The sequence below is a fragment of the Taudactylus pleione genome, unplaced genomic scaffold (assembly GCF_031769625.1).
Source record: "Taudactylus pleione unplaced genomic scaffold, aTauple2 ptg000397bl, whole genome shotgun sequence".
Classification (NCBI taxonomy): Eukaryota; Metazoa; Chordata; class Amphibia; order Anura; family Myobatrachidae; genus Taudactylus; species Taudactylus pleione.
The window spans coordinates 3063396-3084599 of record NW_028284799.1 but is presented as its reverse complement, the minus strand read 5'-3'; the positions used below and the strand labels follow the sequence as shown (position 1 = coordinate 3084599).

General features: G+C 42.6%; 1 protein-coding gene across 5 annotated transcripts in view; it reads left to right on the top strand.

Annotated features, from left to right (window-relative positions):
• Positions 1 to 21204, top strand: part of BCAS3 (BCAS3 microtubule associated cell migration factor) — a 1455708-nt gene that overhangs the window by 1213297 nt on the left and 221207 nt on the right. The window lies entirely within an intron of this gene.

Genomic DNA, 21204 nt, shown 5'->3' with positions numbered 1-21204 from the left:
TAACATTTATTTTAATTCCCTGGTGGTCCATGGGGAGTGCGGGCGGCCCGCTGTGGCACAGCCGGCCGGTGCTGGGGGTGGTGAGCAGCAGCGCTGAGCGTCCTATAGGACGCTCTGCGCTGTCAGCTCAAACAAAGCAGCAGCGCTGAGCGTCCTATAGGACGCTCTGCGCTGTCAGCTCAAAGCAGCAGCGCTGAGCATCCTATAGGACGCTCTGCGCTGTCAACTCAAAGCAGCAGTGCTGAGCGTCCTATAGGACGCCCTGCGCTGTCAGCTCAAAGCAGCAGCGCTGAGCATGCTATAGGACGCCCTGCGCTGTCAGCTACATGCAAAAGCTGCTTGGTGCTGCCCGGGAGTAGTAAATTCCCGGGTAGCACCATTCAGACAGAAGCAGGGTAATTTCCCGGGACTTGGGAAAAACCCTGGTCGATTGCAGGGGCGGCTACCCGGGAATTCACACAGACATGAGACCCGGGAATTTTGGCCGAGGCAGGCCAAAATCCCGGGAATCTCAGTATGTCTGAAAGGGGTATAAGTAAAGTTTTACAATTAGATAATAATGCATCTAAATCGTAAATTCACAAAACCAATGACATGATGAAAGTCCTATTGCTGACATTTTATTTTGTGATAATGAGGTTTTTCAGATATGTGTGAAATACAAGAGATTTTCCATTTTGTCAGTTCATATTGTGCTGAGAAGTACTATGGTATTTACACAAGGATAAAAGGCACAACATGGTATGCTGAGAGGGGCAGGTTTCCAGATGCAAGCCTATTCCACTTGATCTCTGACAATGCTCAGTGATAGGTCTGCTGCTCCTGAATAAAGACCATTGTGCGTGTGTCTTTCCCAGTAATGGGGCTAATGACAACTCTGTAAGAGCAGTCAAATGTATCTGACATTGTTGAGTTTAATAATAGTGATAGTTTTGATAAACAGAGGGAAAATGCTCTTGGAATACCTATTTTAAGTTATCAAGGAACACTGGAATCACTGTGAAGATGCTTTCAGTTCCTGTGACAGGGGTGTGTGAACTCTGCCCTAAGATATGACCTCGGTTATCTGACAGATTCTTTACTTCTCTGTATCTGTGCAGTGTACAGTTATGTTGAGTTGCCTTTCTCCCAATGCAGATTACCTGTAGCTTTAGTTTTTGTATTATTCATTTTATATTTAAAAATTTCTGCAAGTCTCTCTTATAAATGACATTGTATCAATACTTATTATTTATTATTGTTTACATGGTGTTTTATTTACCTCCCAACTGTCGTGATTTTGGCAGAACTGCCCTGATTAGCAGAACTAAAAAAGGGCAGAGCTTCACCCAAAAATTAGAGTTTTTGGGTGAATCAGGTAGAGTTTTCTGGCTTCTGAATCTCCCTATTTTAGTAATTTGGGCTAAACACAAGGTTATTTTGAGGTTTTATATGTGCACAGCCTCATTTCTTCAACCCTAACTATCAAGGGAAGCTTGCCTGCTCTCAACCACACGCAAAGTCTAGTAGCTTCTTGTAGCTAAGGCTCACTGGTCTGGCCTCCTTGCCTTCACTTGTCTCCTGGCCTAGATTGGGGCCTGAGTCAGAGATGGACGGATTTGCAGAACGGCACCCAAGCAGCTGTGCGATTGCGTCCATCTCTGATGCAAATGCTGAAGGTGTCAGGCACCTCCTTGCTGCATTTGCAATCCCAGCACAGGGACCAACGTCGCAGACTGGGATCACCATCGCAACCCATACTTGCCTACCCTCCCAGGACCTGCGGGAGGCTCCCAATTTTTTGGGTAACCCCCTGCACACCCGGAAGTGTAGGCACTTCTCCCGCATCCCGCCCACTTCCTAGTGAAGTGGACAGAATTGGGGGATATTCCCAGTGATTTGCGGGTCCGGAGGTAGGGGACGGGCTCTAAAGATGCAATTCTATGATCACATCATTTGACCAAGCCCCCTATTAAAAATGTGGCGTTCGCAGCAAATTAACGCGGGGCTTTATGATGTGAACCGTCCGGCCCCATCACCAACACCATCCACCTGCTTCTTCTCCCCAGGCTTCTCCCAGGGAGGAAAATATAGAAGTCGGCAAGCATGTTGCGACGGTTGCTCCTTTGGTCAGGCTGCGGGAGCTGACGCAGACCCTGGCCTCGTTGCTCCTGGAAAACGTCCCCAAACTGCACTTCATGATTGAGTGGGTGGGTCTACGATCGAGATCGCAGGACCCGTTCTGCACATGCACAGAACAGATTTGCGCAGGTGCAGACCCCTCAACATCGGAGATGTACGTTTATCATTAGATGAACGTACAACTCTGAATCAGGCCCTTGGTTGCCACAGTTCCACCTGGGCTGTATCCTCCCATCACAGCGCAGATTCAGTGGCTCACCAGTGCCACCTAGCTTCATTCTACTACAATATATATATATATATATATATATATATATATATATATATATAGTATGTGTGTGTAATCTTCCCTCCTTTTTTCATTTAGAAATTCATAACATACATTTTGCTTTAACACCTATATTAAATATAAGGGATCATATAGGCATATTTATTAACCACTTAACTGACGGCTTTTCTAGCAAAACCGGTCAGAAATTGCCGGGTCCGCAGGAGAATCCGGGGAGTCAGAAGAGATCTGTTCTCCAAACGTGTACAACAAATTTTCTCTTCAAAAACACTGCAGGGTGGCGCGGTTGCACCTTCTCAACTGAATCACGGCTGGCTGCGTACGCATCCCGTACGTCCACGTCAGTTAATTGGTTAATATTATTTTTTTTTCAAAATATGAAAAAGGGGTGTTTTCACATCATATTCACATTATTTTAGTAACACATAAATGTATTAAAGGCAATTAGAGTAGTTTTCTACTCTAGTAACCTACTCTATGCCCTTTAGTATACAGATCACATTTCTCATACTTGTAACGGGAAATGTGATCTGTCAGAGATTTACTAAAAATAAATTGTAAAAAAGTAAGTGGGAAAGCCCTGTGATAATAACGCTACCTTCAGATGGCGTTACCAGGGCTTTCCCCCCGGTCCCCCGAGTCCTACTCTGCTCTGACAGGCAGAGCAGAGTCGGGAGCCGGCCCCTGTCATTAGCTCTGTGGTCTAAATAGGCCACAAGTTGATCACTGGGAAAAAATTTTTTCTAAAAAGACACCTGATTTCAGGGACAGGGGATTGGTGCTCCGATGAGGTCCTCTGGGTCTCCGGTCATCTGGTCTCCTTCAGAGAGCCTCCCCTGTCTTACTCATCTTCTTTGTTTATTGTAATAATTTTTATAGTTAACACTTACCAGCTTTGTGGAGCTCCCTGGGACTGCAGTGAGACAAGAGATGAGGCAGCAACAGCTCAGCCTCGCTCCTGTATAGTCAGACACTGCTTGCAGAGCTGGGGGCGGGGCCACACCACGGGCACCTTGTATGTGTCATATGACAAGGAAGTGCAGTGTTTAGAGATCGGAGCTCAGCAACAAGAGAAGACACAGTGATACAGGTAGGAGAATCAATGAAACACAAGGTGGGCTTAGGCACAGGGCAGTGACCACTCCCCACTGTCCATAGGGACAATGTTAAACATGCATGTGACCAGCACATGCACAGGTCATGCACTTAAGGTGATTGGTTGGAAACCACAGGGCGGACTTACCCCCTGTGGTAATTTGTATTGGAGTGGCATAAAATAAGGCTTCGTGCCTGGTAAAATTGTACATCCTTGTATATCCTGTGTGGAGAAGAATTGCTGTAACATCTTTTGTATGCTGATATTTCCCTTCAATCAGAAGGGAGGGTATTTTTTAAGACTTTGAGCAATAAACACCTTTGCCTATTCGATTGCATCTGAATCCTGCGACCAACAGAATTGCGCCAAATGGTATTCCATTTCCCTACTGTTCTGGGTTGAGCCGAGAGTCTCCGAAGCTCAAGCCCTCTGCCAGCTACCGTTCAGAGCCTGGTCCATTGCGAGGGATCAGGTGGGTACAGTTGACACCAAACAGGAGGTGTGGCCACAGCTAGTTGACGCATATGCAGCAGAATCGGTTCGAGGCGTCGGTAGGAGCCTGAGTGTACCCAAGAAGCGATTACAAACGCCGACAGAAGGTGTTTGGTGGTGGCAGCATCGTTACACGCCCACGGCACAGTGGGCGGAGTCAGTGACAGGCGGTCACTGTCGGTAAACGGGAATCCCTGATACCCAAGATCCAGTGGTGATCGAAACCCCAACCTGTGATCGGGAGTCGACAAGAGGCCATCTGGTCAAAATACATTTTTAGCTACAGTATCTGGCACATGTCTCTTGTGGCACTGTATCTTTTAACTCACAACTACACTAGTGTTAATCAACTGACTACAAACATGGACCCATAATTATAAGTATTTTCTTCATCTGTTCTCCAGATGATCCACTTGCCTCTGACAGTTTTAACAAATCAGATTATTAAATCTGTAATTATACCTCGGGAGCAGTGAAGCAACGTGTTCTCTTTTTGTCTTTACATTTTTGTAGTCAATTCATTATTAGAGGATACTGCATGTACTTAGAAGCATAACAGCTGGTCTTATGTGAGAAGGCAATCCACAGATTAACTTGCCAAATGTATTACCAGTTCATTTCTCTAGAATGAGAACCTAAGGGTATTTTAATAGAGATTTGACCTTGATCAGGCATGAGGAAAAATGCCCTCATTTTTTAAGTGTAACCTGCAAATTAAAACACACTCTGCCCAGGTTAAGTGCTAAGCACCCATAGCTTGCAGCTTTGCTATGTATCTCTTTTTATTAATGATGCAGCCACATGTAATGTTCTAAGCACATGCTGCACACTGATTGCATGTGTGTTTCATAAAATTATGTTTTATTCTTAAGTCTGCTGAATGCCCAGCTGCTGCTAGCAGTGCCCACAGCTTCTATCTCATTTATATGTTATTTATCTGCAATTGTACCCGACTTCTGTTTGTAATAAAATTATATATTCGTTCCTCTCCATGCACTATTTTTACATAATTCAGTGATTGCTATTTACAACCTAAATTCTTAGTTTATACGTTTTTGCAAAAGCAGACCAAGACCATTTGTCATATTCATGGATACAAAGAAAACTTCCCCCATAGTTGTTAGATTGTGTATAAAGAACATGAGAAAAGTGACTAAGCAAAAAGAGATGAAGCACCCTATTAGCAGGCCTACACTTGTACTCCCCCCTCTAAAGGCTCATACACACTAGACGATAAATTGTAGAATATGGACAATAACGGTATCATTATCGTTCATATACCGTTCAATATCGTCCAGTGTGTATGCAAAATATCATTAACGATGCGCGCTCCTTCGAATAATTAATGATGTCTTTAATCGCCTGAACTTGCAGGACAATCTGATGACATCGTCATGTTCAGGGATGAGGGAGGGTGACGTCACTGAACGATATCGTTAACGTTATTGTTCAGAGTGTATGCGCAGTGTCGTTCACGACATTGAGCCCGGCAGTTCAGGGAAAACACTTAACGAAGTGTGTATGCGGATTAAGGACCGTATTCAATTAGGTGCGAAAAGCCCGTTTCTGCGGAAAAGTATAGCCGGTGATGTCATTTCACCAGGTGAAAACTTATCCCCGTATTCAATTCCAAAGACTTTTCGCTGGTGCGGGAAGTCAATGCATTGGAATAGGCGAAAAAGATTTGCCTATGAAAGCTGTAGAAAAAAGTGCAGAATTGGGGTTTTGGGGTGCAAACTTGTGAGAGCCACCCTGCACCCTTGGGACAACTCCCAAAAGGTAAACTGTGTCAAAAAAAGATAAAAAAATACTTAAAAAATGACTTTGACAAAGGGGACGAAAAAGTACAAAGTTTGGGGACAAACTTAAAAACTAGCGAAATAGACTCAAAGGGGGTCCCCAAGTATGCCCCAAGTGTTTTTACGTTTGCAGGTGGTTGCGGCAGGTGGATTTTTTACGTTTTTTAAAACTTCACTTCAGCAACTTTAGAATATGCTAGCACCCATTTTCATGTACCCCAAATTTGCTGGGACTACTTATTTTCACACAAAAAACCTGCTAATGCTATTCTTCACCACTTGTACAAAGACGCTAATTAGCAGCTATTGAGAGCCTTTAAGTACCCCAAATACCTTCAGCAGGCCTATTCTGGGGTATCTATAGTGATCCCCAATGTCAGTGCATCTTTTGGGCGGTGTCAGGCGTATTTCTCCAAATCTGACAGCACTTTTCGCCAGGTCCGAATTCGCCGGGTCCCATTTTCGCCGATTTCGAATTGAATACGGGGATAAGCGGGGATGAGCGCAATACTTTTTCCCATGGAAAACCAGCGATGTCAGCGAAAAGTCCGGCATGCAAAAAGTATGGGACTTATCGCACCTAATTGAATATGCCCCTAAGTGGCAGTTACTGTACTACTGCGGAACAGCAGAGTGTACATGTACATTACTTATAGGTATTTTCATTTTCTCAGAAATGTACAACTATTAATGTACATAAAACAGTGGGCCTGATTCAGAGCCGAACGCTCTGACCAGAGCGCTCGCTCTGAATAAGGGCCCTCCTACCTAAAAATGGAGCGGCCTCTTGGACGCTCGCATAGCTGTGGGTTACCACCCACAGCTTATGCGAGCGTCCATGATGATCGGGCTTGCGACGAGACCCTGCGGTAGGGTCTCGTGGCCGCAAGCCCTGGAGTGATTTTGGCTCTATCAAAGCCAAAATCACTCCCACTGACATCACTAGTGATGTCAGTGGGGCCGGACCCAGACGGTAGGCGTTCCCATGGGAACGCCTCCGTCAGGCAGCCACGCCCCCGGCACGCCCACCAAAGGGGGCGTGCTGTCAGTCACCATCGACAGCACGCCCCCTTTGGTGCGAGACCCGGAGCGACAGCTTGGCTGTCGCTATGCGGGTCTCGCGCATGCGCACGACAGAGCTCCTTCCGTCGTGCGCATGCGCATTAGGGCACCATCGACCAGCTTGCGAGCGTCCTACGCTCGCGAGCGGGTCTGAATTAGGCCCAGTGCCAGCAAATTAGGTGACAGGAAAACAGGTACTAGGTGGATTTGGATTGACTGTATTTATAGGTGTCAATGTTAGGTACTGTATGTATAGTTTATGTCACACATCTCCGTAACCACCCACATGTGATGCACCTGGCTTGTTGTGGCTAAATCGCCGAAATTTGGGCATTGCTGCAAATCACAGACTGTTGCGTTTGGCCCTATTTGTTTCTGTATTTTGTACTTTTATTTCTATTTATCCTTTTCTCTCTCTCTCTACTTCTACCTTTCTTTCTCTTCTTAGTCCTAACTTAGCCACTTTGTTTCTCTCTCTTCTTTCTCTCAGATTAACAATTCTTTGTGTCCTTTTCTTTTCCTGGTTATCTTATTAGTCCTTCTCCATGTTCATCCTCTATCCAACTCTCTATATGTCTATTTGGCTCTCTAACTTTATTACTTTCTCTCTCTGGGCTATATGTACTGACCCTTGGAGAGAGATAAAGTGGATGGAGACAAAGTACCAACTATTCAGCTCCTAACTGTCACTTTTCAAACACAGCCTGTAAAGCTGATTGGTTGGTACTTTATCTCCATCCACTTTATCTTTCTCTCTGTTGAAAGGGCAAAAGTCCTATGTCTGTTGAAAACAGGTGTTTTCACTAGAGATAGGGCTTTGCCTTATCTATCAAAGGGATACCATTTTCGCCGATGGTATCCTACATCGGGTGATAAGATAATCGCGGGGAAGCCAATTTAACATTGAGTGCCACAGTACATGTAACGCAATTTTGGTATCTCCAACTCAGGATGGTAAAATAAGACTTTGTTGTTCAAATAAAGCTTTTACATGGGAATTATTTTATTCTATTTTTAAATATGCATCTATTAGAACTGCAAGCCCAAACTTTGTCATGCATGTGCAATGCATATCCCCCAAGACTGACAGCATCACTGCATCAGTGGAGTATTGGGGCTATAAGCAGATTTATATCACTGCGACAAGCGGCTTTAGAAATCCAGCACTATCATTAGATCTTAATAAATAGGCCCATTAAACACTATCGCTCTGTAGCAGATATTTTTTAAAGGGTGAAAAACCCTATTTTCAATGGTGATAGCACTACTTTTTGCTTTGCACAATAAAATATTGGTTGGCAATAAGTAAAGCCTTTGTATACCTGTTCCTTTATTATCAGTTTGTGTTTTGTTTAATAAATATAAGAATAAAGTATTTCTTAAAATTAATGAATGTTTTACATTTTTTAAATAAATAAAATCCTTAATATGTTTTGTCAAGTCTGAGCTTTGAATACTTCCATGCATTTACAAGCATGCAAGCTGGCTCATCACACGTACTACTCCCGGTCAGTATCCTAGCAGCTAGCAGCTAGCTACCACTCATTACCCCAACGATATTTTTCTGTTACCATGCAGCAATAACTAATTCATGTGTGTCAATAAAAATATCAGACTTAGCAAATGGTGATCTAATGAGATATAGGGGTTATGTACTAGCCTGAGGCTCTAACGAGATTCTGATGACTCTGTCTGTATTTTTTAAAGCAGCAATCATTTAATAGGTTAAACCAACCTGGTTTTGCTTATTAAATTATTACCACTTTAACAATACAGACAGACACGCCGGCATCTCACCAGAGCCTGCATCTTGCAGGCTATAACATACATATACTACTCTGCCTTTCACTCTTGTTTATTTATTTTGATCAGGCCTCAACATTTTTTAATTCCTGGGTTTTACTTTGATTCATTATGCACATCCCAGGTATCAGTGCTGTAGTAGGGCGATTGTCTGCCCTGTGTCTCCCACGAACATGTGATGTCATAATGTCACATTAAGGGTGCGGGATTGCTGGGTCCAGGAAGGAGAGGAGAGGGACTCTGCAGCAGCGCTACAGGCTGCAGGGTGCTGTTTCAGGCCCAGAGCCGGCCCTAGGCATAGACAAACTAAGCAAATGTTTAGGGCTTTTGGAATGCCTAGGGGCACCCAAGATCGCCTAAGGCCAGTTGAGGTTTGGGGCAGGTGCGGCCGGGGCACCTGCTGCTGGCCGGACAGAGACTATGGCAGCTGCTACTGTCACTGTGCAGTGTCCACAATCAGAGCTCAGCTGATAGCTCCGATCGGGCCTGGCAGCAGCAAACAGTGAGTGGGCAGCGGAGGTTTGTGGGGACGGGGCACCTGGACGACGGCTAGCTTGTGTGCTGTGATGGGTGAGGTTTACTTTGTTGTGATCTGTGCTGGTAGAAGGTACTGTGGGGTACTATTCTGTGCTGGGTGATGTGTGTTGTGCTGGGAGTGCAGCACAAAGGGGAAGGGACCACAGCACAGTGAGACCACGCCCCTTCTGTGAGGCCACACGCTTGTCAGGATCCTATGGGGGCACCACCCAAAATCTTGCCTATAGCACTAATTTGGCTAGGACCAGCTCTGTTCAGGCCAAATGCAAGTGCCATTTTATTTTTTTCCTGTGGGGGACACTATGTGTGTGTTTTTTAATAATATAAAATAATAATAAAAGTATTAATTATGGACATAGTTGGATTGAGACAGGGGCTGCTCCAAAACATCTTGCACAGAATTCTTGTATACCTGGGGCCAGCCCTGTGTATTTATACCAAAGGAAAAAGGATGGGATTCCAGACCATCAGGTCTAAGTTTTCATAGTGCAGCAATAACAGAGAGGTTCTTTGATGGGAGGTGTGGTCCCATGTCACAGGGACAAGGTCATGCATCATGGGGGCGTGATCAGTGCTTCTGACATGCTGGACTACCTCCCTTATTCCAGTCCAATTACACGCACATCAAGGCAGTTCCATGTGGCATCCGTTCACTGCTGTATATGAGACATACTTAACAACTTTTCAGCCCAATTGAGAAATAGGTGGTGAACAGAGCCCTCCTAAATCAGAACAGTCGAGAGACATATTTGATAGCTAGGGAGAAGTCCAGTGCAAATGAGTAGGCCCCTAACAAGAGAAACAATTATGAGGTAACTAATTGTTTTAACGTTACTTGTTTTGTGAGCTGTGCTGTACGAGTGGCGGTCAATTGTCAAAGGCTCTGGACAAATATAAAATTTGATGATGCTTGAGTATTTGGATAGTATTTACCTTACAGACAGAAAAGCCACAGAGTTGAAAACACTTCAATAAATAACCAAAAAGTTTACCGTACAGTGCAGACATCAATTTTAGGACTTTGAATCAAGCCAGTGACTTTTGGGTTTTAAAACAATTGACTATTAATTTGTACCAATAATTTATGAGCAATAGCGAGAATAATGTTGCTCAAGAGAGCGGCGGTCACTAAACATACAGAGATAAAGGGTTCTCTCATCTCTCTGACACGTCATCAGGTGCCAGTGTTTGCTTATGGCCTGAGTGCCTGTCACTACAAGAAGAGATGTACAGCTACTGAATCTGTATTTTCAGTCTCTGTAAGAGCTGCTTTTAGTCAGAGCTTTGTTAATGATACCCCACGTTAAGTACAGTGGAGACTGTCTTTTCATGGAATGTTCCTTAAAAGATTTGGCCACTTAAAAGAACACTTTTAGAAGACCAACTTAATTTAACACACACGACAGCATATCTAGAGCGAAGCTTCTCTCAAATAGATAGTGTGAGCAAAGGCATGCCCATTAAATCACAAGCTAATTTTGTTAGGGACAGTTTTGCCACAAGTATTGCACTTCAGTTGCTGTTTGAAAAAAAATGTGGTACATGACAGGAAATCCTGATAGATAAGTATTAATATGTGTGTTTTTCTCACATTTCATTTGGAATTGGACAAGAAAGAAATATGTACCTTGAAAAAGCTTTGGAAAACACTTCTAGAAGAGAAAAAACCCAATAGTGATATACCCAAAGCTTGCAGACATTAATCTGTATTATATACTTGTATGAAATGAGATCGCATCGGAATGCTAGCAGTCCCAACATTTTACTAAATGGTAATATAAGAAAATGATATTTAGAAGGGGGAGTTTCTCTATCTTACATGACTTTAGATTGGATGAGATAAGTTTAGGTAGTGCACATACAGTTATCCTAAGGCTTCATAAATCTGAGTAAGTACATTAGCGTGCAAAAGTCTTTGGCCAAGGAAAATAATTGTTAATAAAAGACAAAATGTAGTGAAATAATGAAAATATTCAGAATATTGTAACTAAATATTATCAAAATTATTTATAATTTTATAGTATAAAATAAATTCATATTAAATTTGTATTTCATCAATGTGTCCTCCTTTGGCACGTATCGCTGCTTTACATAATTTGGGCTTACGAGACACCAACGTTTTTAAAGTTTTGTAAGCTATGCCTTTCCAGGCCTCGTTCAGACATTCCCATAAGTTTTTAATATTTGTCGGAGCCATTACACAAACTATTCTGTCTAATTTATTCCAGAGTTTCTCAATGGGATTGAGATACAGGTGCCTGAGGAGGCCATGTCTTAATTTATAGAACTTTATGCTTACATTTAATTGATACACAGTTTAGATGTGTGCTTAGGGTCATTATCTTGTTGCATGATGAACCCCTTTCAAAAGTTTTGAGTTCCACTTGGTACAGCGAGGATGTAGTTATGAGACTGGTGGATGCATGGCCGCCGGTCTCAATCCTGACACTACAATCCCGGCAGGGGATTTAACATAGGTGTCGAAATACTGACGGCTATGTTAATCCCGACGCCGGGACTCCGACAGGACATCCGACCGATCGTCCAGTGCCGGAGGTAAGTATCGATGTAGCTGGGGATGGGGGGGTTAGGTTTTGGGACCCCCTGGGGGGACTTAGGTTTAGGCTAGGGGAAGGGGAGGTAGGTTTAAGCACTAGGGAGGGAGGTTAGGGTTAGGCATCACCAGGAGTAAAGAAATGCATTAGGAGACTGCCTGTTCCTCCATTGTTTCTATTGATCACGCCTGAGGTTGCACGAACCTGCTCAGGGAAGCCTGTGGTATTCAATTCCGATTTATTTACCTTCATGGACAACACCCGGCAAATGCAGTGTTACATCAGTGGTGGATTTGCTATTTACCAGCGTGTTAGCCGTTTGCATACAGTTCAGCTCTTTGAGAACACTACAGGAGTCACAGACCATTCGGCTGACTTGTGCGGCTGTTGTGCACCGCCCCGAGCTGGGTAGAGACGTCGGTCTCATTGAGCTCTGTGGACGGAGCCTCAGCATACAGGACGGACCGGAGTTCCTACGCTGAACACTTCAGCATAGCCTGATTGTATAATCAACACTATCTAAAAGTGGTAAGCTATCCACTATAATTAATACTTGTGACTTTTTCATCATAATCCACAGTACGGACAAGAAGCATTTGACTTTTTTACAGTTTCCACGTCTTTATATTATACACTGCAGTGATCAAATAGCTTGATTATACCATCTATCTGTGGCTACTCATATGGAACACTGTCAATTACTGCATATAGCACCCTGCTGGAGACATTGTTTCACATTTAAAGTATCTTTGTATCAATGGAATTTTCTATTAATACTAATTAATATATGGAGGACTCTTTATCTATTTTTATTTATTTTTGGATCGCTCTACATGTCATTGGGAATAATCTTACAGTTTTTATATAAGAATTATTGTCTGTATAGGCTGAATTACACCTATCCTGTTTTTTTATATTAATACTTTATTTATGTTATGTCATAAAGTAATTTTTTTATACAGATAAAGGTTGAATAAATATTTCTATATTTACATTATTTCTACATTATTGTTGTGATTGATATAGCGCAGTTCCTGGTTCATATAGGTTAGGGTTAGGGACTTTCCCCCTGGGAGGGTTAGGTTTAGGGTGCAGGGATGGGGGGTTAGGTTTAGGCACTAACATGAGGAGGTTAGGGCTAGGCACTAGGAGGGGAGGTTAGGGTTAGGTACCACTACAGGAGGGTTAGGAGGGGAAGAGGGGAGGGTTAGATTACTTACCTCCGCTGTCGGGATTTCCTCAGCGTCGGGCTAGCGCTATCAGGATTTGAACCAGCGGCTAAACAGCAGCCGGCATTTCAATCCCATTCCAGTACAGCGTGATGTACTAAAATACTTTGGTACCTTTCCTTGCTCAAACCACCCCAAATCATGACATGACCACCACCATGTTTAACTGTATGACTTGTACAATTATCTAACACACATTCTCTGATCATTCTTCAAACATACTGACGTCTTCTGGTCCCGAAAAGTTCAAATTTGGACTCGTCAGTCCAAAATACTTTTTTCCACTGATCCAATGACCAATACCGGTGTTCTTTGGCACATCAAAAGCATTTTACTTTATGTACAGACCTCAACAATGGTTTTCTGCAAGCTATGCGACCATTCAGGCCTACATTTCGCAGACGTCTTTTAACTGTATCAACTGATTTAATTTTTAATTTTATTGAGTTTTTCTTTGATCACAGTTGCTGGAAATCTTCAGTTTTGCTTACTCATTACGATAATTTATTTATCTTCCCTTTTTGATGTACACCTGGGTCGCACAGAATGTTTTTTAGTCACATTTGTATCTGTTTCTTTTTATCGAGCTAGTGTACTGTATAGGTTACTCTAGAATTCTTCAGAAAGAAATTGAATGTTGCCACACAATTCAAGTGAATAATCGTGTCTTTTCTTCATTTTTGATAAACTTTTGGTTAATATTATTGATTTTAACACTGTAAAAAGGAAATTAAAATAAAAAAGATATAAAATATTAAATTAATAAAAATATATATTTTATATAAAAAATATAATTGAATAAAATTAATCAATATACATACCAGATTTATTAATGACCAGCTCTAAATTACTCAAATTAAATACGCTTGTGTTTACAAATACTATGGTAAATTAAGTATAGTACATTTGAAGTAAAGTCCTAAAGTTTTGTTTCTAATCATGATAATCATTTTAGGGAGCAGTTAAAGTTGATATTCATTGAGATAGAGCAATATAAGTAAACCATAAGCTTTGGCCAAAGACTTTTGCATGCTAGTGTAGGTGTCTCTTGCCCTTTGCTCTTCACATTCAGTCTATATAGCCAGTTTAGAACAAAGATCAATTTTAAATAATAATATTAAGCATGTTTTCAGGTTGGCTGAATTTATATATAGTTTAATTTATGTAGTTATTTTTGAGATAAGTGTAAATGACAGTTGAGTGTCATAGCATATTTTAAGTTGTGTTACGACAAGAAACAATAAATAAATACATGTATTTCCGCATAGCTTTGCTTTTTCCCTTATAATTTTTTTATTACAGTATACATTTTATATGTTGCAATAATCTGTTAGAATTTACTATTTTCGGTGCTTTAGAGCACACTGAATCTTGTTATTCTGTGTAACTTTACTGCTTTTCATAACAGTGTAATGGAAATCATAGCACCCAAAGAGGCAACATAAATACCTGACCTTAACTGCAATTTAAAACATTTCATTTCCACTAAAGTGGGATGTTATTAGATGTTTTCCTCTTATGTGGACATCTTCCAAAACATTATGCTGTACAGAGGCACATTCCAAAAATACACACATTTTGGATAAAGGAATAACTTACAATCAAAACCTTTACACATGCCTTGCATGTTTAGCTAATACAGTGTATGGTTCTAATTATTGGGGAGACTGAAGTGAAACTTCCCAAACATATTATGTTAATGAAGGTTGTCTGCTTTACTCTAACATTGTACATATCTCATCGAGTCATGTTGGATTGTAATAGGATAATGCATTAATAAAAGTTTTTCAGAACTAATTGTTGTGAGTTGAGACAGATCATTTGTGCCGATTTAGAATTGTTTTTTTTTCTTGCTCCATTTTGGAAACATTAGTCTGTGAAGCCCAGCTCATACTGATGATATCATGGAACCACAATACAATGAAAGTGATACTAATCATGCCCTTATTTTCTACATTGACAATTCACATTAATTAAACCGCGGGGAATGTTGGAATGTGGAATATGCTCCCTGCTGAGTTTAAATTGGCTTCTTCCTTCTAAATTTTTGTTAAAGAACTTGAGGGTTCCAAAGAAGGAAAAGGTGTTTGTTGATGTTCTAATTCAGTGACAATCCAGGAAAGGTTCCAAGTATCACTTTCTGGAGAACAGACAAGAACATCTGTAGGAAATCAGTTCAGAGTTAAATAAGGTTTTCACCATCCTTCTCTTGTTAAAAAAATATTTTATAGATCCATATTGCCTTGTTTTCTAGTTTAGAGAGGACTACTTTGTTAAAATCTCTTGCAAATTGTTACAGATAATAGAACGTATGTAAATAATATTTTTAAGAATAATTCCACCCACAACTGAAAACGTCAGTTTTGGCTGGCATATGATTTTGCCTTGGTGATGTCTGCAGCACTCTCCTCATTAATGCTCACTCGATAATGCTACCTGCACAAGAGTGTTTACAAGCACTTTACAGGACTTCGTGGAACCAGCCAAACATTGTGAACCTCTAAATAAAGGCCCCCATACATCTGCAATGGATTGCCGCAATTACCCATTCTGCCGTCGTCGAGGCTGGGGGATTTGCAATATTGAAAATGTTGAAAAAATCTTGATTCCTTGATCCCAAATTAAAAATGTTTGGAATCAATGAGTCAGGGATGTTTAACATGTTGAATTTCCCCAATTTGCTGGCAGATTGCGATCATTGATGTCCACAGACCACTGGTTTTTATCGGCAATCCGCGGATCGTGTCACGTCGAAACAACGGGGAATCATGGCTCAGGTGTATGGGGTCCTTTAAGGTTGCCCATACAATTTCCCGTTCTGCGAAATCAGGAATATTCAACATGTTGAAAAATCTCGATTCCTCGATTCTTACCTGAAAATGGTCGGATATGGTGAGTCAGGGATTTTTCACATGCTGAAATTCCCCGATCCACTGGATGCGGATAGGGGTGTCGTCAGCAGAACGGGGAATCGTGGCTCAGGTGTGTGGGTCCCTTAACCACTTGCCTGGCATGGACATAATTTTCTGTCCACACCAGGCAGTTCTTTATCTGTACTGGACGTAACATTTCGTCTAGACAGATAAACATGAGGGCGGCTGCAGGAAGAGAATCTTCCCGCAGCTGCTGCTCTCAGGGGGACCTTCCGGTCCCTCTGCTTGCCAGCACCCTCTCCTCCTCTGTCTCCTGTGCTGCCGATCACTGCTGATTGGTCAGCAAAGCAGAACTCCCTACCCAGCGCCTGCCAACTTTTTTTTTTTTTTAATGAAACCATTTTGGATAAGTTAAAATGGATGTTCCCCACCTAATTCACTCATAAAAAAGCATTTTTTGGGGAAAAAAATTGTCAGTTAAGTGGTTAAAGATGTTTGCAAAGTGTCAGAAAAGAGATGTAAAGTGGAATTGGTATGAAATACCGCTGGCTGCAAGGCCGGCGGTTTGATTCCCGGCAGCGGCAGCCCGACAGATGATGAGATCCCGGCAGCGGCAGCCCGACAGCACTGGAAATCCCGATCGTCCTCAGGTAAGTAATAACTAACCTAACCCCCCTAACCCTAACCTTCCTTAGGGGTGCCTAAGCCTAACCCTAACCCCCCCTTCCCCGCTGCCTAATCCTAAGTCCCCCGGGGGGGTGCCTAACCCTCCCCGAGGGATGCCTAGCCCTAAGTCCCCCCCGGGTGCGCTAAACCTAACCCTCCTCCCCCGCTGCTTTACCCTCCCGGCGCATGGCTCCCCTTCGATCGGGATGCCGGGCGCCTGTCTCCCAGCACATGACAGACCAGCAGGACGGAGCCGGAGGCGCTGCAGCGGGCAGGTAAGTGCGGGACGGGGGGAGGTGAGCGGAGGGGGGAGGGAGGGTTTGGGGGTCGCACACAAACTTACTGCTGCTGTAAGTACAGCTGCGGTAAGTTAGAGCAGGCAGGGAAAACTATCTATTTCCCGAAAAGCTGTCATTGCAAAAATGACAGCTTTTCGGAATAGATAGTTGTAAGGAGGAGGAATGATGAATTCCTCCGGTAATTAGGTAGAACTCCATGCGAGTTCTAAACCTAATTACCTCCCTCGATATTTTAGGTATGATGAATAGGCCCCTATGGCAGGAGTCATAGATTTGGTAGATGTAAAACAGGGAACACATACATTTGGAATTGTGGGGTGAATGTGAGTAGTTTCATTTGCATTTATAAAATAATGCAAATATCAATGTTAAATAGGTATGGCTTCTTTTAAAATATCCAAACTACTTTACGCATTCCATTCACTTCCACCCCAATCATCAGACAACTTCAAAAGTGTTTGATATAGTTTATGGGGCTGATGCAGAGTGACAACTATGCCAGTTTGTGTAGCAGAAATTCACTCTGCACATGCCTAGAAAACAGGACACATACAGATGCAGATTTGCAAGATTCTGACAGTTGACTGGCAGCAATTGCATAGGCAGAGCAGGGAGGGGCATTCTAATGTTGGCCAAGTACAGAAAGCGTGTTTGTGTAGTTGCGATCAGATGCAGACTGGCACAGAGATCACATATATGCCTGTTAAAGCTGTATTTTTATGTGGTTGCCTGAGGGTAGGTCAAACACACAATGATGGCGGCCATCAGCACTAGCTAACTGCTTCTGATAAGAATGTAGTGCGGCTAAACAAATACATGTGATTTATTCTTTGCGTGTGCATATATCACAGATGTGTCCTCACTGAGGGTGGGATGTACTAAGTCTCACATTTGCGAGGCGGTGCATCTCGCCTTTCTAAGAGTACATACCGCTGAATCAGCTAGAAATGCGATTTACATTGCAAAGGACAGCTGTCCTGATAAGAGCTCTCCTTTGCGATGCCCCCAGATAGAGGGACTTGCATTTTGGGAACCCGGAGATGGATGGACATTGTAGAAACCACATTCCAGTTGGTTTACTTATGTTGATAATAAGTTGATAAACCAATGATGTCCCTCACAATAAGCCTGTAGAACAAATTTTATCTTAACTACCACCTGTCATCCTGCTTCACCCTACGGATGCCCCATCTCTACAGCCAGAGCTATCTCCCATGTCAGCTTTTAAGGCTGGAAGGCAGTAGGAGCAGCTACTATATTTCACTTCTTGTGTTTATAGGTGTTCTGCATTTGAGAGGAATAATGTGTTATTATAGATATTTCGGCTGGAATACTCTTTCTTTATATACGTTATGATAACATATGTCCATGAATATATGCACTTTGTATGTAGATGAATGATTTGGACAAATATTATGTTAGGTATAATGTGATTGAGGTGGAACATCACGTGACCTACTAGGGGTATAAAGATGTCTCCCAGGGCATGCCTCCTATACACCTTGACAAAGGACTTGCCTCTGAAATGCGTCAGTGGAGGAGGCGCCTGCCCTGTTGGTGACCGTAGGAGATCCTGTGAAGGTCCATGTGGTGAAAGGGAAGTGGTACTATTGTCATCTGTACTCGGCCAGGTACTATTGCCATCACAACCTACTCATATATGTGCCTTTCTCAGAAGGCTCTTAACTGTATGAAGTAACCCTGCTGTTGTTGTTTTTAATATCCTGCAATCAAATTTGTATACTTTTAAACACTTTGAGGCGTATTCCCTCTATGTTTATATATTTGGAGGTCTTTACTAACGGTTGATGAAGGGACAGGCTCCATCCGAGTGAATATTTAAGATATCCTCTGGGTAACATCACAATTTGTACTAGGAGGTCGTAAATCCATGGTTTAATGTTTGAGGAAGAGTAAAGATGTCAGGATGCGGCCTGGGATAGGCCGCTACTCACCTCTGCGCCGGCGTCTTTGGGTATAGGCGTTCAGTCACTGGGAGTGGTAGTATTCTCCCCAGGGTCTGCTAGGGCTTCTGTGTGTGTGTCCTGGTTTCCGGGGTACCGGGCATGGGTGCAGCCATGTTGGTCCATATCACCTGACTAGTCACTCCCAATGGTAGTCCTGTGGTCACTCAGCTGATCCTCTGATCCAATGACCAGCTACCCAGGGGTATTTAGCCTGACTCCAGGAACAGGAAACGGCTGTTCAATTTCGCTGTTCCAGTGACTGTGATACTAACCATTGTTTCTCTGTGTTAATTCCTCAGTGTGTTGCTTCAGCCTTCTCGCTGTTCTCCAGTGTTATTTGCATCAGTTCCCAGGCTGACTTCCAGGGTGTCATTTCAGTTTTCTCACTGAACTCCAGGGGGTAAATAGTGAGTGTTTTTAGAAGTGAGTTTTAGAAGAGATGTTGCCCATAGCAACCAATCAGATTCTAGCTATTATCTTCTAGTAGGTGCTAGTTAAATGTTAAGAGGAATGTGATTGGTTGCTATGGGCAACATCTCTTCTAAAACTCACTTCTAGAAACTCTCACTTTAGTAAATTTACCCCCTGGTCTTTACATAACAGCTCCTGTGTTGTTGTTATTGTGCTGTTCAGTTCCCCAGCTGCCTCCCTGTGTTACTGGTATCAGCTTTCATGCTTTTACTAGTTAGCTCTCAGCTGGATCCTTTACAATTCTCAGTGCATCCCTGTGTTAAATTTCCTTGTGTTCTCAGTGCAAGTCAGTGACTGGTTCCTTTACAATTCTCAGTGCATCCCTGTGTTACATTTCCCAGTGTTCTCAGTGCAAGTCAGTGACTGGTTCCTTTACAATTCTCAGTGCATCCCTGTGTTACATTTCCCAGTGTTCTCAGTGCAAGTCAGTGACTGGTTCCTTTACAATTCTCAGTGCATCCCTGTGTTACATTTCCCTGTGTTCTCAGTGCAAGTCAGTGACTGGTTCCTTTACAATTCTCAGTGCATTCCTGTGTTACATTTCCCAGTGCTCTCAGTGCAAGTCAGTGATTGGATCCTTAACAGTTCTTGGTGCATTCCTGTGTTACATTTCCCTGTGTTTCTCAGTGCAAGTCAAGCAACTGGATCTCTACAATCTTGTGTACACCCCTGTGTTATATTCTTTGTGTTTCTCAGAGCAAGTCGGCATCTGGATCATCTCTAATAACCATTTCAATTCTAGTGTTTCTTAGTGTTATTACATTCCTAGGGTTTCCAGTGCTAACTCTCATAAATATAGTTACCGGTCTTCCTACCACTCCCAGGTACCTGTCCAGAGGGCCGTGACCTGCTCACTTGGTGCAGCGAAACCCATATCCCAACTGGAGGGGTCATTGGTGAAGACCACCAAGTGAGTTAGACTCCGCGCCTCTGGGCAGGTCTAGCCAAACCTGGGTTTGGCCACAATAGGGAGACCTAGTACTGTCACTCACCTGGTCGTTCCCTATCCGCCCTAACCCCCTGGCTTTTGTCTTCTCCCGATGAACTTCCCAAACGGTTCCTGACAGAAGATACCTTTTAGTGAACTTCACTCACTTATATTTAGTGAGTTATCACGCTGGAGAAAACATATACTGTATATGTCCATATGATGATATATAATCTATTTGCAAACTTTTCTTCATTTTTTTCGAGCATAAAAACAGATACCAGCGCTTGGTGGCCATCTTGTATTCTATATTGGATTGTATATGGTGTGGTGAACCTGGTTTGGACTCTTGCGACGGAAGTGGGCCCGCAAGTTATACTGCCTATTTTTGTATGACCATTATATTTGACTTAACAATAGCCAGGTCAATTCAGTCTTTTTAATCAAAACAGAGAAACGTATTCCTATTTACTTTTCTCACTTTAGATTTGTAGCCCATTTTCACAAAATCTAGACTCCATGGATGTTGACATTGATTGAACCCTGTTGTCCAACAAACAGTATGTGAGTAAATAGCAATCGGGAACATTGTAAGGGCTTACCTCCAGACTATTTTAATTAATTTGTCAACATAAGGTTGCTGAGGATGAGTACGAAAGCTACATCTTTTGGTCATGTCCATCACTTCAATGCTTCTGGTCAGTGGTCATCTGCCTGATCTAAAATATAATATGGCACCCTTTCTGTGCCGGCTCATTGTACTTCACCTAGAACTCAATTCCCCCACATAACTAGGCTTCAACATAAACTTCTAACTCACATCTTGCTGGAATAAAAGTGTCTCATCACTTCTTAGTTACCCTCTCAGAGTATAAAATAAAAACAAGACTGTATGGAAATGGAGAAAATGAAGAGCCTGCTGAAACAGATTTATAGCCCATTTCCACAAAACCTAGACTCCATGAGCGGAATTCAATTTAGCGTGATGCTGAATAGCTTGGGAGGGAGCTCCCAGAG